This window comes from Catharus ustulatus, chromosome 5 (genome assembly GCF_009819885.2).
Source record: "Catharus ustulatus isolate bCatUst1 chromosome 5, bCatUst1.pri.v2, whole genome shotgun sequence".
NCBI lineage: Eukaryota > Metazoa > Chordata > Aves > Passeriformes > Turdidae > Catharus > Catharus ustulatus.
In genome coordinates this window covers 20,504,584-20,521,541 of record NC_046225.1, presented here as the reverse complement: position 1 = coordinate 20,521,541, position 16,958 = coordinate 20,504,584, and the positions used below count along the sequence as shown (strand labels likewise).

At 39.9% G+C, this 16,958-nt stretch overlaps 1 protein-coding gene across 1 annotated transcript in view; it reads left to right on the top strand.

The window, feature by feature from the left end:
* Positions 1-16,958, top strand: part of UNC5C (unc-5 netrin receptor C) — a 249,945-nt gene that overhangs the window by 106,784 nt on the left and 126,203 nt on the right. The window lies entirely within an intron of this gene.

Sequence of the window (16,958 nt, the reverse complement as noted above, 5' to 3'; positions counted from 1 at the left end):
GCACCCACTGCCCTCCCTACCCTTTCTCCCATGAGGGAGGGGGGCCTTCTCCATGAGCTTCTCTCTCTGCTGAACCATTTGGCAATGTGCAGTCGCCTAAACACAAGGAACGCCTGGAAATCACACCATTTTGATAAAATACCATCTTCTTTGGGGTTTTTGGTTTGTTGGGTTTTTTGTTGTTGTTTTTGTTTTGGTTTTGTGTTTCGTTGGTTTTTTTGGTTTTTCTTTTGTTTTTTTCACTTGCTACTTGGTTCAGTCTCAGCTTTGGCTTCCCTGGCAACACATCCAAGAAGGATAGCCAATGTCATGGTGTAGCTGGAGTTTTGAGGTCTGCAGAGTGAAAAACGGCCAGAGCTTTTCCAAGCCTTGTGTCAGGCACTGCACAAGCAGCAGTCAGGCACAGTCAGTGTGGGACATCCCTGAGGCTGAGAAAGCAAATCCATCCTTGCTGCTGCTCGTTACATTCAATGGCTCTATGCTAGGTGGTAGTTCTCTCTTTGAGAAACTAACAGGAGGGGGGCAGGAAAGTATTGACATCAATAAATAAAGCCTTATCTGGACTTGAAATTCTTCCCCTGTTGTGTTCCTGATCCCAAACACTGAACCGCAAAATTCCCAAAGAGGCTGATTTCTAATTTTCACCAGGCTTTATGCAAACATCTGTTTCCTGCATTCCAGGGGTGATGTGGCTCTCCAGGTGTGCTGCTATAGCCTTATTAATTCCTGTGTTTCTTTTCTAATATGGGTGTTTCCAATTCACTTTTTGACATATAATGCATCTTTATTTCTCTCTATTTATTCCCTACTATATAGATATTTCTGTTAACCTTAATACCCTGCTTGGGAGAGATGGAAGGAGATAGTGGTGCTTTTAGAGGTAAACACAAAAGACTGTCTGGTCTTTGTTCAGATTACAAATAGTGGAGAAAGCTGGTATTTTATCACTTGTAAAGTCCTTCCTGTTTGCTTTCTTTCCCCAGAAGGGGCATGTACATGGTACTCCCTTCCTGTGTGTCACCTTCATATGGCACTGCATTTTGGTGACAGGCTGATTGAACTTGCTCCCCACATCAGTTTAGCATCTAGACTTTTAAGCACAGCTGTATTGGTTAATTGCTACCATTGGAAAACAGATGCTTTGCTTTCCCAGTGAGGAAGGCAATTTCCTGGATTTGCTCTTGCTCTCTAGGAATTTTTAGATTTTATTGGTATTTGTTTATAGTATTTGCATTTGCTGTGGACAAAAATGTATGTGTTAGCGCACCAGTCTTGTGCAAATTTCTGCTGTTAGAATTGTGTACAGTCTAGGTGGAAGCCAATAAATCAAAGTGGTTGAAGAGTTTTTGTGTAGCAAGATTCTTTCTGTTCTCTTTCTACCTTTGCTGCAATGTGCTGCTTTATACAGATGCTTTGCTGGGAATCTCAGTACCTTGCTGTAATGATCACTGCAGATAATCAGCCTCTGACTACACCAGAAGAATTACTGCAGCTGGGTACCAGAGTTTATCTCCACCGGGAGCCCAGATGAGGTGTGTTAGCAGAGCTGCACAGCCGACACGGCGGCGTTCAGCACCATCCTGAACTGTGGCATCAGGGATGCTGCTGTGCTTGGTAGGGCAGTGGTTGCCAGCCATCTGCAGAGTTCCCACTGCTGTTAACAGTGCAGGCAATGATTTCCCAAAATATTATTTCAGGGATTATAGCCATGGCTAGCACTGCTGCATTGTGGTTGTATTTACCTGTGGAGATCTTCTGCTCGCAGGAGTGCTGGCATTGGTGCCAGTGCTCAGATCTCCTGTAGCGTTACACTGAACAGAGCAGGGACCTTTGTTTTAGCATGCCTAAAAACAAATGCTGTCTTCTCAACACTGGGGTTTAAAGCTAATTGGTTGAGGAAGTGCACGATTTAAAGTTACTGCTCTTTTAAAGAAGCCTAAATTACACTCTAAAATATTACACTAAACGATGTGAGTTTTGAATTTGCTTTGCTGGTTTCTGGGTAGGTTTAATCAGATGCAGCTAAACTTTAAAAGTACTGATCAGTTCTGAGATTTGGGAGGACACCTTGACAGCATCCCCAAACTTCCTTAGTGCAAAACCAGAGATCATGGGGGCACAGCAAGAGCTGTAAGCCAGCAGGAAACACCAGGTCCTCGTGGAAGCTCCTGTGCAGGCAGAGATGAAGCAACTCTGAGCTGCCAGTTCACAGGAGCCCCATGACAGGAGAGGATAAAAGGGACTTTTTTAGCAAACACTAAGACTTACACTTCTGAGAGCTGGTTTAACAGTGCTTTAACCTTACACAGATGTTTGTACAGCACCTGTGAGTTAAGATCTTGATCCTAATAGAAACTATATGCAGAATATAATGTTACTTACTGGTTACTGGTTCAGGGGAATAAAACAAAATGATAGAAACAGCGGCTATGATGGAGAGTGAACTTTTAATTTGTTTTTCTCATATAATGTTGGTTAATTGGTGCATCCAGTTGGTCCCATGAAACTCAGTGAGACTGTTTGTGGGAATAAATAGTCTAGTTTTTAATCCCTCAGGTTTTCCTAATAGCATCATTATGTCACTTAAAGCATGAGCAGTATTTATCTTGATGACCTCTTGTTATTTGAGATCAAAGTCAGATAAGAGTTGAAAATTAATTCAACCCAGCAATCTCATTAAAAAACTGTCTACAATATGACTTTCACAGCAGAGTCATTCTGAAGGTTTAATCTTAGTCCTTTCCTTCCATAAATCCCTTTCTTGGCTTGGGGCGCTAATTACAACTTTTATCAAGAGTCCTGTCCTCAAAATGCCTGTGCACATGTCTGTGTCTTGTGGCATCACCGGAGCCACCAAATGGGAAATGAATCAAATTACAAAGACCTAAAGATCTAGAGAATTCTAGACTTGAGTTACATAAAATACCTACCTACATCAAGGTAAGTTGTGAGGGTTTGATAGACACATGAAAAATCCCTATTAGTGCTAAAGTATTACTGGAATTAGGTCATGCTCTAGTGTCATTTTCCTAAAGATTAAGGGTTTGATATTTATATCAGAAAGACAAGTGAATCCGTGTGAGATGAAAGTGTACTAATTTCAGGGCTGTTTTAAAAAATATTTTTCTAACCTCCTGCTTTTTTGAAGGGTCTCATGAGTCCGTCTAGAGCTGGTACCTCAGTGAAGGCCTCGTTTTGTTGTCTAGTTCAGATTTACTATAATATATGACAGTGATGGTGGTGAGAATCACATTTTGTGGAATACATTCCTGAGACAGGAAAAAGAAAAAAATTTGCTGGTTTTGGGGTTAAAGGTTTCTTCCAATGAGGACCAATTTATCACATGGATTGGTAACAGAGGAAACAAAACCAGCAAAAAACTAAGATGCTGCTTTAGACTGTTGAATACATCCAGAAAATTTCCATACTAGTCACTTCCCTCTTAATGGGTAAATCCTACTGCTTAAAAAAGGTATTCAAAATATTATGTAGAATAAACTCAAAGTATTTTCTCCCTAAGTTATTAACTGTTGCCAACCCAGTGCAGGCATGAGTTGCAAGAGAGAGCATCTCAAATTACATGAGATATCTACATTTAGGCAACTGATTTAAGCTCTTTGTATGGTGATGGCAGTATAATTAATTCATACTATGTAATAAAATATGCATAAGTAATTCATACTGTAATGAAAGTGACTTTCTTGTGTAGTGTTAGTAGAAAGACATGGTACTGAAAAAGACTGCAAGATTTCCTGCTATATGTTCACACATATACAGGATATCTAAAAATATTTTAAACTTCTTGCATTGGGTATATCATCTAAAGCAAAAGAAGCAAAGTTGCATTATGTATATAATTGACCTCAGCTTTGAAAGCTGTGTTAAAGATGGAAATTCATCTGAGGATCAGTTTGTAAGCTTATGGTATGCTCTCAGCACCCATTTAATTAGAATTGGGAAGATCTGTGTAGGCAAAGGGAAATAAGAAGCTGAACTGCATCAGGAGCATGAAGCCACAGAATTCTGAAGGTCTCTCAAGATATTAGGCACTAATCAGAGAAGAAAAGAATGTTGTATATTCTTTTCAATATTTTCTTTTCCTTGGCCTTTGCTACTGCGTATAATGGATAAATTTAGAACAGGGGAATTCCAGAGAGCAAAGGTGCTCTGCTCCCTTTGACAGATATTTAAAAAAAAAAAAAATCTCTCTATATATATCTATATATATGTATTCATGTGTGTGAAATGGAAAAACTCAGGAAATTAAATGTCAATAAATCTTTGGGACCAGATGGCATTCATGTGAGGTTTCAAAAAAATGCAGAGCAGAATTACTATAAAAATATGTATAGATTGTCACTGAAAACAACCTCATCTATCAAATGAGAACAGTTGCCAATTGAAAAGATTTTTTAAAGACAAGAATAGCAGCAAGAATTATATTGTGACCAGCAAATTTAATCTTCCATGGTAGGGAAATAAATGTATTCTGTTCCAATAAATTAATATACTATTTCTTTTGATATCCTACCATCTTTGACAGGTTTAACAAAAATATTTAAAACAATGTAGGAAAAAACCCCATGTGCAGTTAGAACATAGATATAACTAATTTTTTTTTTAATGTCTTGTTATTGATCTTTCTATGCAGTCTGTTAATGAAATTTTTTAAGAAGAGGGTGAGAGTAAAGTTAGATCTGTTTGGAGATTAGGAGAAGAAATTAGATTTCAGATAGGAAAAAAGAAAAGACTGATAACTATGCCTCAGCACAGGAGGGGGTTGTTATGATGTAGCCACAGGGCTCAGACCTAGAGGGAGTATCCTTGAGTGTACTGAGAGTGTGAGGAAAGAGGTGACTGCTGGGCCAACAGGAACTTGTTTGTGCAGCTATGCAGTACATTAAAAATTCCTTAGAAAGCTAGAAACCTGGGCAGTGTACTTCAGGATAGGCAGGTGCAGTGGAGTCAAAGCAAAAATCAATGTGATAAGCACTCACTTTGGACCAAATTGAGCCACCTGTAGAGTAGATAGAGATGGCAGGTAACCTGTCCCTTCTACATAAGAGCAAGCCAAAAGTCTTCTAGAATAAATTCAGTCCTGTGGCTGGAAGAGAGGTGAACATCAGGTGTCCTGTGGGTGTCTGAGGTGAGAGCCACTCACAGCAGCATCAGACAAGCACTGTCAGACTTTTCACTGCCTGCACAGTAATGGTAGCTGTGACTGCATCTCCTGGTGTTTTTATGGAACACATCACTTAGCTTACTTCAGACATCCAGGCAGCTGCATTTTCCCGTCCCAGAAAAAATATGTAGTGAACACATCTAACCCTACAGAGCCAAGCAGCACTTAAGATAGGGATGGCTAAAGATGTCTGTGTGACAGAGAAGGATGATGAGTGGATTATTAGGGAATAATTCCCACTTTATTAGGAAAGAAATAATGTTGTTTATTATACTTTTTCACCTTCATTAAAAGATTTACTTTTGCTCATTTTATTCTGACAAAAAAGGGGAAAAGATAGCAAAGGAAAGAGTGAGAGAAGGCTTACCAAAGATGAGATGAATAGTAGTCTGAAGTGTGGAAAGAATTCCAGCAATGAAGAATTGAAGCAATACAAAAAAAATTATTTGTCTCCCTTCCTATGCACAGGCTGCAGCCAAAGATTTGGAGACCATTTCTGAAGGAGGTGCTTGCTATAAACCCCAAACTAATTGATCCATTTCCCTTCAAAGTATGTGATAAGGGAAAAGTCTATCTTCTCTACTCAGGGTAGCAATCAAGTCCTACTCGTACTCCTTTCAGTTCCAGCACCGAGTGTGTGTTGCTGACATTCTCAAGCCCAGTTTTGCAAAGAAAACATCTAGAGACTGTTTCTTAAAAGCAGGCTGAGATCTGGTTTTCTCCATGGGAAGCGAAAGGAAAGGCTAAACTTTACACAAAAGATTTATGGGTATCTCTTCCAAATTCTCAGTGTTCAGCTGAATAGAAAGTGCATATGTTTTAAGAGTTGGATTGGTAATTCAGTGCAGTGGGGATTAAGTACTAGCTTCTAATGTTTGCCAAGAATTTCATATCAAGCCATCCTAGAGGAGCAGGAAGGAGGGCTTCATGCCCCACATGGCAGAGCTCATCTCTAAATACAAACATCTCACAGTCTGGAATTTCAAAAGAGGATGTGTTTTAATACACAGTGCTTGGAGAATTTGAGGGGTCAGCAGAACAGGACTTTCTTCTGCTGTGATTTTTCTTCTAATTAGAAAAAACCAACTTTTCCTCACAAGGAAAGCCTCCTTCCCCAGCTCCCTTATTTCCTCATGGAATGTGCTGTTGGCAGAACAAGGACTTACTTCTGAAATCATTGCTGCCAATTATAAAGATAATTCCACTAAGAAAGCGTAGACCAAACATTTTTTCATTAGGACAAGTCCAGATGCTCCATTTTTGTGTGTTTTAAAATCAATGCAGTGAAGTCTTTAAGATACATGTTAACTGGCAAGACAAAGCTGAGGACAAAAGGGTAATGGTTTCACTCTTTTGTTTTAAATTAATAACTGTGGTGTGTTGTCTTGTTTCCCAATAGAGATTTAAACAAGGACATGGATTATATGGCATGCCAAAATGAGTTTGTGGGATTAAATTGCAGAAACAAAAGGAAAGGACTCTCTGATAGGAGATGCTATAAAGACCTTTAAGAGAATAACATAGAAGAGCAAAGAAGTCAAGATGCCAGAAGGAAGGGAAATAATGTCAAGTTTTCTTCTTTATTATTTTCAGGTTTTGAGGGAAAGTAAATATTCTTTTAGGCCTTTGGAAAGGGAGCATTTGTGTCCATGGGATGAGGTGGGAAAGGTCCTTCCCATATTAGCCAGGCTGTCTGAAAGCCTGTGTGGGAGGGGTTGGTGATGGGCCTGGGCAACTTTGCCTCAATTTACAGATACTCTGCAATACAAATTCCTCTCCTGCCTCCTGGGAGCTTGATCACAGGTAACAGAGAGCAACATTTTACACAGAAAAAGGAAAAAACCCTGCATTTAGACAATTCTTGTTGGAAAATTGTAGCCCAAGGCTGTAATAAAGATGCCAGTTTTATGAAACTGAAACAGGCTTGGACATGCTGAATTATGGACTAAGGGGAGCACAGACAATTAATAGTAAAATTGCTCTTAAATATAAATGAGAGTTTAGGATAATGTTTTTGATAATAATCTTCTTGTAATAGCATAATAAAGGGATCCACACTCTCTGCCTTTCACAGATGAACTCATTTAAATATGTCCTCTATTCCCTCAAGATCAAGCTTAGGTATACAACAGACACCATAATGTCAGTCATAATTTCCCGAGCACATCAGCAAAGTTTGACTCCATTTTTCCTAAGTGCTGAATTTCGCTGGGGGCTCTGCAGGCTCTGTATAGCACCGGAATGACTGCAGCTGTAACGAGCAAGGATGTGTGAGATGGAAAGAGGCAGGGCAGAGGAGCGCGGTGCTTTGCACTGGTGGGACATGCGCCAGGCCTTGGCTCGCCCTCTTGGCAGGAGCAGGAGGAAGAAGCTGGTTGTGAGGGGTCTGTTCATAAGGCGAACACTGGCAGACTTCTCTCAGCCTCGTGCTTTGAGTAATGCAGTGAGGTTTTCAAATGCGTCTCTTGGAAGTTGAGCACTGGAAGATTGCACAGAGCCACAGCACAGGAGATGGCGAGGAATTGCTCCCTTATCTGTTGATGCTGGCTTCACAAAAGAATACGGCAGAAACAACAGCCCCAACGCGTCTCCCAGTGGAGGGCCACTAGCAACCCAATCTCATGTCTGTGCTGCTTTGTAGGACATTGATTTTCTCTTACGAGCGGATAACGCTCTCACTAAAACCAAAGACAAAATCCCTATTGATACCAGTGGAAGTAGAATTCAGCTTTTGTGATTTTAGTGGGGTGTGTAAAGAGTCATCTCTGTCCCAAAGAAGAAAGCCTCTAACTTTTTTAGGCTTGGTTGCATTTATCTTACAGGCAATCTGAAACAGGTATTATAAGTATCCCAGCTCCCTTAAGTGCTTTCTGGGGGAAGCGCGAAGTGCACCAAAGCTTTGTGTTACTTCTCTTGCCTCTTGACTAAAAGGGCTGACTGATATTTGCAGAGATAGCAGAGCAGCAGCTCCCTTTCATGCTTGGGGGAAGCCTGGTAGTTGCCTGAGATTCCTTTCTGCCTGGGGCAGTGCCCTCCTCTGGCTGGGAATCCAGGCACAGCCCCTGATCTGGCTGTGTCATCGCTGGCAGTGAAGGAAAAGTGATGCTTCTTCGTTATACCATCAGGATGCTATTTTCTAGGGATAGGGTTAATTGGCTTTTTAGGACAGTGGCAGGGAAAAGAAGGAAAGTGTGACAGCTGTTTCATTAGATGGGATGTTGAATAAAACAGTTAAGAGGCTGCACCCCTTCAGAGCTAACCTTTCCTGCCTGCATTTCAAAGCTCAATCATGAGGTTAGGTTTGAAAAGGCTGATGGGGTGGAGAAGGGGAGGTTAATATATTTTATTAACATCAACTAAGGAAAAAAAGGTTTTCTTTCATCATGATTTGAATTGTTCTCCTCTACTGTAAATGAAATGACAGCACACCTGGGAGAAGAGAGAGGGGATTTAAAGCCAAATAATGATTCATAAAAATCCATTGCTGCATGAAAAGTAAGTTTTGAGGAACATGTAGTGCTCAATCAGCTTTTCTGTATGCAAAACACTAACAGCTGAAATCCATTAAGTCGATTAATACTGTACAATACATCAGAGCTTGTTTGTGCCAACAGAAGGTCAGCTCAAGAGAACGATGCCTGGATCCAGCTGATGTGCTCTCCTAAGACATCACAGCACAGGGCACTGTCCTGGCAGCACAGGGCAGGATGTGGATCCTGTCTGGACAGCCCAAGTTTTTGTGTTTTGCAGCTGGCTACTGCATAGACTTCTTCATCTGACTCCTGTCTCCAGGGTGTTTACTTTCTGCACATTATTCTGGCTTCTTGACCAGGATGAATGTCTCTTCAGCAAAAATTTTCACAAGGGAGGCATCCTTAGGACAGGTTATCTGAGCTGGGGAGCCGTGCTTCCCAGTATTTTATGTTCCTACATAACACCAGGCGCTGCTGTGTTGTGTTCCACACTGGTGTAAAGGTGGAGGAAATCTGTGGCCTATCAGTTTACTCTGAGGAGAGAAAGAGATCCACTGTGGTGAGTGCATTGTACGAAATGAAGTGATAAGTCAGTCTGGGTCTCCACTTGGCCTTGTCAAAGGGCAGGCAGAAAGACATGCTGCGGGGAGGTGGGATGAGGTGGGGGGGTGGCAGGCTCACTTTGAATGTTTGCCCTTTGAATTAATTCTGGTTGACCTACTTCAGCAATGATTGAAGAATTTTTTATTCAGTTTGCCCTGATCTATCCCCTGGTGAGCATGTGCTTGTTATTTTTTAATGAAACCATTTTCACAGCCTGTTGTTTTAGGTGTTGCGAATGGAGGAGAGTGAGGTTATTCTTTGGTTCGAATTCTATTTTTTGTTTCTTCAGGGTTCCCAGCACCACACGGTTGCTTTTAACTGCATGCACACAGTGCACTCCCTGTTCCTCACTCTCAGCTCAGCAGGTTTGTTTTCACAGCAGATAAAAATAGTGTAAAGATACAATCATTGATTGAAAAAAGAGATCTCTTTTGCAGGAACCATAAGCCGAGTATTTTTGTCTTTCCTTGCGAGTTGTGTGCAAGTAGGTTTGAGGAGGGTCTTGCTCTGTTTTTAAACTTCTCCAAAGCATTGACATTTTGAGCTTTAGACAGAATGTAGGTAGGATGAGATGGGATACACTGAAGTCACTGTGAAAAATAGCTATTCATTTACACTCTGCTTAGGTCAGACACAAAGGACTTGCCATCCTGGATGAGATCACTGTTCCATCTTGTTCTCTGTCTCAGGAAAGTGCAGCATCTCTCCCATCACACCACTTGACATTCTCCCACCAAGGCTGTTCCACTGCAGATGCAGTTCCAAATCATGACATCCTGAGGTCTCTGCATATTTGGGAGCTTAACTTCACAAAAATCACACTTTTTCTCCGCTACTCTGGAGCTTTTGTAGTACAGTGAAAGAGGCTGCAGGGATAACTAATGACATACTGCCCACAGATTCTGGGCTGATGGCCTTTTGGAGGTATTGCTTTGGATCTGAAGTGGCAGGTAAACAGCGACGTTGGGGGTTTGTTAGCAATCAAAAGCTGCCACATTTTTCTCAAATCAAACCAGATTTGGTTTTACTGTACAAAGTGGTACAAAGGAGTTATCCTCCTGGCAATCTGAGAGACACTGTTGTGTTGTGCCATTCCCTGTCGTCAACAGTATCAGCTTTTGTTTTGTGGGGCAGGAATACAGGACAGAACATATGGAGGTTAAAATATATATATATTTTTTTTTAATGGTTCTGTTTGATATTTGGATTTTTTTTTCCCTGTCTTTAAGAACGTAATTTTCTGGTTATGAAAGAAACATGAAACATGTTCATTCTAAACAACTGAATGTTAAATAAAAAAGCCTTCAGTTTGTTAAGTGAATGCTTCTTAGGTAATTCGCATTGATCAGTTTCAAATACCAAGTTCTGACTTAAAAGAAAAATTGACCAAATGCCAGTAACTGTTTTTCAAAAAAGAAATAAATAATGCTTCTAGAGAGGAATGAAATATTGTCTTGTTATTTATTTCATCATACCATTGTGATTAGCTATGTGACATATAAGTTGAAAGGCAAAATACCCTGAAGAAACCCTTTATCTTGAACAAAGACATACAGCTTTAGTCCTTCTTCTGAGTATAACTTGCCAGGAACAGGTTTCATAATGGGACACTATTATCATAACTTTAATCTTGTTTAAATTCAAAAGTCTTCCTGTAAGCCTCAAGGTCTAGAGGAAAGACCTTTACTAAGTTATCTTAAGAAAGCAGATTGCCTGTGAATCACTTCTTATAGTCCATAAAATCCTTTGTAATTTACAGAACAGCTGTCCATAGTAAAACATCAGAAAAGCTCTAGTTTGAGTCCTGAAACTGAAAAAACCATGACATAGAAAAATATAATTATGTGGAACACATTTAGAAACGTGCATGTGCCAGTTATAAGCTTTTCACCTATTTTTTGCGAAAAAATCTTAAGGTAATGGGTTTGAAAAGGTTGTAAGATGAAATAATAGCCAATAAACATACATGGAGGAGCCTTATAATATTAAAAGGTAATCCACCAGAGCTTCTAGGGAAAAAACAAGTGACCTCTAATGAATTTGAGAGGGTAAAAATGTTTCTAAATGCAGGTTTTGTTCAAACATTGACCTTCAAATTTTTAAGTTATTCTTTTTCTTGCTGTTCTTATAAACCAGTTCTAGGATATTTTCAAGGTTAAGAGAGGAGTTACTGTAACATTTCAATGTAATAGGTGTTCATTTAGCATATGTTGGCCATGAAGAGGACAAATGGAACCTTTTCATTCCGTGGCTGTTTAGAAAAATAGCATTTATGGTACTGATCCCACGTAAATGTCTTCATAAGTTACAGATCCGCTTTTTTGAAATGAAATTTCCCATAAAGTCAGGTGCCAGTTAAAACAATATTGATGTCTGTTTCTCTAGCACCTTTGTTCCTTCAAGACCTTAAACTTACTTTGATATCACAGACCCATCCATAATTTACTGACAGAGTCTAGGACATGGCAGGATGGGCAATAAAAGAATAATGGATCTGAAGAGAGATTTCTTTTTAGAGAAGAGCGTTTACCTCCACTGGGAGCAAAGTTGTTCCTTCTAATGTTCTTGCTGTGGTTCTCCAAAGTGGATTTCTGCTTTCAATAATTTTCCTAAGTTTTCTAATGAAACCAGCTCATGTTTATTGTGGCTATTAAAACAAACAAAAAAAAAATCACTTCAACTGGAATAGCAGCTGTAGTAAAAAAATCACTTTTTGAAAAGCCAATGGGCAGTTAGCATTCAAACACAGCAATGCAGACTCAGCAGAAACCCTGCCCTAGTACTAGGTAGGAAAAATGGTATTAGGGAAGAAAAAATCAGCTAGGTTTTGGTGGCAAATTAGTTCCAGCCCTCTTCATTTTTATAACTTCTGAGGGCTTGCACTTCTTTTCTGACATTAGTGGCTGACTGCTGACTTCACATAGAGTATGACGTGGATTGCAATAGATTTGGACACCTGATGATGTGACGTGTGCAATTTCTAACTTGTGATGGCCTTTACAGAAAACCCTGGGTTACTTAAACTATCCTGTCCTGCTTCTGTCTCATCAAATAGAAAAAACTTTGAAAGGAAGTAAATAGCTTTGTCCTCATATAAGGGACAGAGACGTAGGATTGTTTCTTCCTTCTGATGTTAATAAGCAGATAAGACAGGGCAACATAGTGGAATTTTTAGGGATCCCTTAGTTTCCTCAGCACTTGTTGAGGATTGCTGCCATGGAAAGGCATGGCTTTCTGCAAGACAGGAAGTGTGTGTGCTTAACTAGTTGAAAAAATCTGTTTGATCATATTGCAAACTACAGCAAGTGCTTAATTTGTAAAGCAACGAGAAGATGATTTATTGAGGACAGTTTTCAAACCATTTTTTTTACAGATTTTCTGCTCAAGTCCCAGTAGCACTGTATTAGAACAGTGATACTTGGAATGCATTTGTATTCTGACCAGAAGAACTATAGTAAGAGCAAAGACTTAATTCAGCAAATGGTCTGCAGAGCAGAAAGTTTTTCATTCTAAGTTAAAGGGGGAAAAAAAGGGAAAAAAACGAAGAAAAAAAGGAAAAAAATGGAAAAAAGAAAAAGAAGCTCAGCACGTAATTTGCACCAGCTTCTTTCAATCATTTTCTTAGTCCAAGGCTCTGGTATGTGTCCCACACTAGTGAATGTAATGGGAGTACAAAAGGCAGGAATGGAAAGGAATGAGTACAAAAGGAAGAAATGTCACAAACCACAACAGTTAAGATAAAGCAAAGAGAAAGAATGTGAACAAAACTAATTTTATGCAACAAACACCCCATGTGTTTATGCTGTGCCAACTAAATAACTTCAACAAGTAATTTTTCCAATTGCTTTCCCTTTCTTTTAGTATTTCTCATTATTGTTTTCCCAGCTATGTGATCTTAAATTCTCACCTTTGTAATAATGACAACTTAAGTTCTTACTTCCTTAAAAGAGTAATAAATTATTTGCTGGGGGAAGGAAACGAATGGGAAAAAATAATGTTTGACGGGGGAAAAAGCAGAGGTTGGGAAAGGGTACATAGAGTCTGTCCAGAGCTACAGACACATTTTGTGTCCTTATGTGAAAGGATATTCCTAAAGATGGTTCTGCCAGGAAAGATTAAGTCACGCTTGGAAAGAAGGGCTCTACTAGGGTTGGCTATTGAATAAGTGCAGCAATTCTCCTTGACTTTCAGGACATTTTCAGCTGTCTATTCTTGTTAAACACAGGCAGAAAGAGAAGGTTGAAAAGAACACAACTTCCAGTTGCAACTACTGATAAAGGGATTCAGGACTATCTGTTTGAGGTTTTAAGGATTTCATTGCTGCTTTATAAACAGCATCATGGTTGCTGAATTTTTGCTCACTCAAACGGGGCAGATTTTGGAGAATGCCACCCCTGTGCCAGTTCTCCAGCATTATCCTGATGCTGAGCTGATGCTGAGTAGACTAGTAATATTCACAGTATCTTGTTTTTATTTTGTTGAATTCAAGCAATCAGTATATTCATCTGCCATTTTTGTGTCCTTCAAATTTGATATTTCAGATCTGTACTTTTTTGTCCTTTAGCAGCTGTACCAAGTAAACTGAGTCTCACAAAAGCTCCACTTAGTTAATAATATCGGTGTCGGAAGTAACTGTAAGCCTCAATATAGAGGCCTTCAGAGCAAAGAGTCTTTGAGGAAAGAGGGCTGAGCACTTGAGCACACTCTATGCAGTTTAAAGTTGGCCAGGGCCTTGGTGACATGTTGGAGTGACACAGGGTGGAGAACTTGAGATGGCCTCAGAAGGCCAGCCATGAACACCCACTGATATCCAAGGATGGCCAAAGTGAAGAAAATGAGAACAGGAATGTTGATTCTCGCCCACACCACTCTGGTTCCAATGTTGTGCAACACCGGAGATGGCCCAACTTATTGGGGTGGGATTTACACTCCCCTGGCACAGTGAGAGATGACAGTGTCAAAGTATCACATAGTTTTTGCTCTCACACACCCTAAAACTCGGCTGCCAGTTTGTCTTTGCTCAAGGAAAAACAGCAACCTTCCTCCCTTATCAGGCTATGCAACATCTGTTTCAGTTTATTAGCTACTTTCCTGCAATATAGGAAGACGTTGGTCTGCTGGAAATGAAGTTTCTGTTATCAACAGCTGCCAGTGGAATGTGCTTTTGTGGAGCATCCTGTGCCTTTGCACAGGACTTGCTCAGCTTTGTAATTAAACCTCTCTGGTATGGAGAGTGCGCAGAAGGTGTGGAATGGGAGAGGAGCTCACATCAAAGATGTCATTCAAAATAGTTTCATATCTAAACTCTGATTTTCACATTGTAAGAGTGGTAACATATTGCTTTTCTTCTTTTGCTGACTCCTGACACCAACTCAAACACATATTGTGCTTTCCTTCATCTTGAAATCCTCTTTTCCAATGCCACGTTTAAGCAGGGCAAGCATTTGCTAATAGGGTTGTTCTAATAGCTGATCCAAACCTGTGGGGAAAATTCTTTCTTGGAGCGGTTTTTTGTGACATAGTGAGATTGCTCGAGGACAACTAAAAAGAAGTAAAGCCACTGTGTTGCCCACAAAGTGAGTTAGAACTACCAGCTCTGGCAAAAATAAGATCTGCTGGGGTAGTTGCATATGTGTTTTGTATTTGTCTTTGTATATATTTCAGTGTGATAAAGTGTCCTTCAACTCAGCAGCTTGAGCAGCACAGGATTAAATTTCTCTGTTTCTCTTATTTTGAAATTTATCAATTCTTGCATTGATGTGTTCTAAAGTGCCTCTTCTCATGTCCTCCTTCCCCAGATGCAAAATGTCACTCTCTTTTTGGACTCCATTATGTACTGAGTAAAATATTGTGCTCTCCTCACCTTCCCATCTGCTGATTGCTCCCCATATGTTGTATTATAAGATGTAATTTAATAACTAAAGAGAATTAATACATTAAAAAAAATGGGGCATGAATTTTAAGTGCTTGCAGAAGCTGCCAGATGGACAAGCAGAGTAGAGGGAAGACCTTTCTTTGTCACCAGGGTCCTAAACCAGAGTACCAGCAGCACAAAGCTCCTTACATCGCCTCCTAATGTTCCTTATCTCCCTTCTTTACCAATCACTGAGCTTTTTCTTGGGATTCACTCCAGTCCTAGGCCAGATTGAGTTTTTTGTCCATTCTGCTGTCTGTCTGTCAACACCATGGCCCAGTCAACGCTGGGAGGAGAGGAAAACAGTGCATCTGAGCAGGTGAAGTGTGCACTGCTCTTGGGCTGGAAATGTTTACCTATTTGCTGGAAAGGATGGAGCTGGAAACCAAGAATTGCCAGAGCCCATCATCAGTGGCTGGTGCTTCTGGCAAACACACAAAGGCAGCTGCAGATAAACAGGACCACCACTTTACACGTGTCCAGTCTGCACTGATACAGTCTGTCGTTTGCTGAGATTGCCAGAATATCATACAGCAGAAGTCTGTTTGAAACCTGGGTTTATATAACTAATCCTCTAAAATACTATAATGAATAGTGCATTGAGCTTTTAATCAAGAAGTGGTCTTTATAGCTACAAAATCAGTGCACAATAGTATTATGTAACATAATTGCACATTTAAAAAACCCCAAACCCAAGGGTTCAGCACTGATGGCTTTTGCTATCTTATTATTTTACTCCTTTAAAATCTGCTGTTTATCAAACCTGCTTGCTTCTCAGATCATGCTTTTAGGTAACATCAGGGTATGGCGGCCACATTTATTTGAAAATAGGTCACCTAACAGTTTACAGGCTTATTTGAAAAGTATTCATGTTTGCTTACTGGATATTGAGTATTGGCACTGTTTTTCACTGTAGAGTGAAACAGCGCTCTTGTGAGTTTTGTTCTGCTGTTGAACTACCTCACAATCATTGGCAGGTTTCATATTTATTTGACAGAAGTCAACCATTGATCATAGGAAGTCTGAAGTTTTTAGCTAATCTGTTAAAATAATAAAAGCACACACGAACAACATACAGTAGAAAAAAAGGTTATTTGAGGGCATGCTAGAAAAGTCAACCCTCTTTATCACCCTGGTGCCACTGTCACTCATTCTGAGCCACAGAGCACTGCCAGACAGGGGCTGTGACTGGAAACCCATGGGCTTCATGAACAGGATAAGGTTTGGAGCTAGGTCAGCTAGAGATGAAGCCATTATGCCACTGGCACACACAGAATTCTTTTTTTTTAAAGTCTTCTTTGATGGGGCTTTTCACACCTACATGACACGGTGAGAACTTTTGTAGCTGTCTGCCCAAGCTGTGCAAGGTAGCTGTGCAAAAAGAAGCAAACCAGTTTGCAGTCGGAAAGAAATGGTTTTTTTCCTCTTTTAATTTAATATTTGTTGTGATTAAAAGCAGTCAAAATTCAAGTTGGTAACAAAAAGCTTATCATAGCATTTTATGTAAATACATTAAGCTAATAAATAAACAGAATAGTTAATGGAAGTTAATGGAATAATTTCAAATGGGTGTAATAAACCTAACTGTATAGATAATAACTTACCACATTTTTTCTATTAAAAAAAATATGCCTTCTATCTATCAGCTGTTGGCTCTCAGGGTCTTTTACAAGTACCCAAAATGAGGGATAGACAAGTAGGGGGTTAGTTTTTTTCACAGATAACAAGCAATAAGGGAAGAGGACACAACCTTGAGTTATATCAGGCGAGGTTTAAACTGGATATG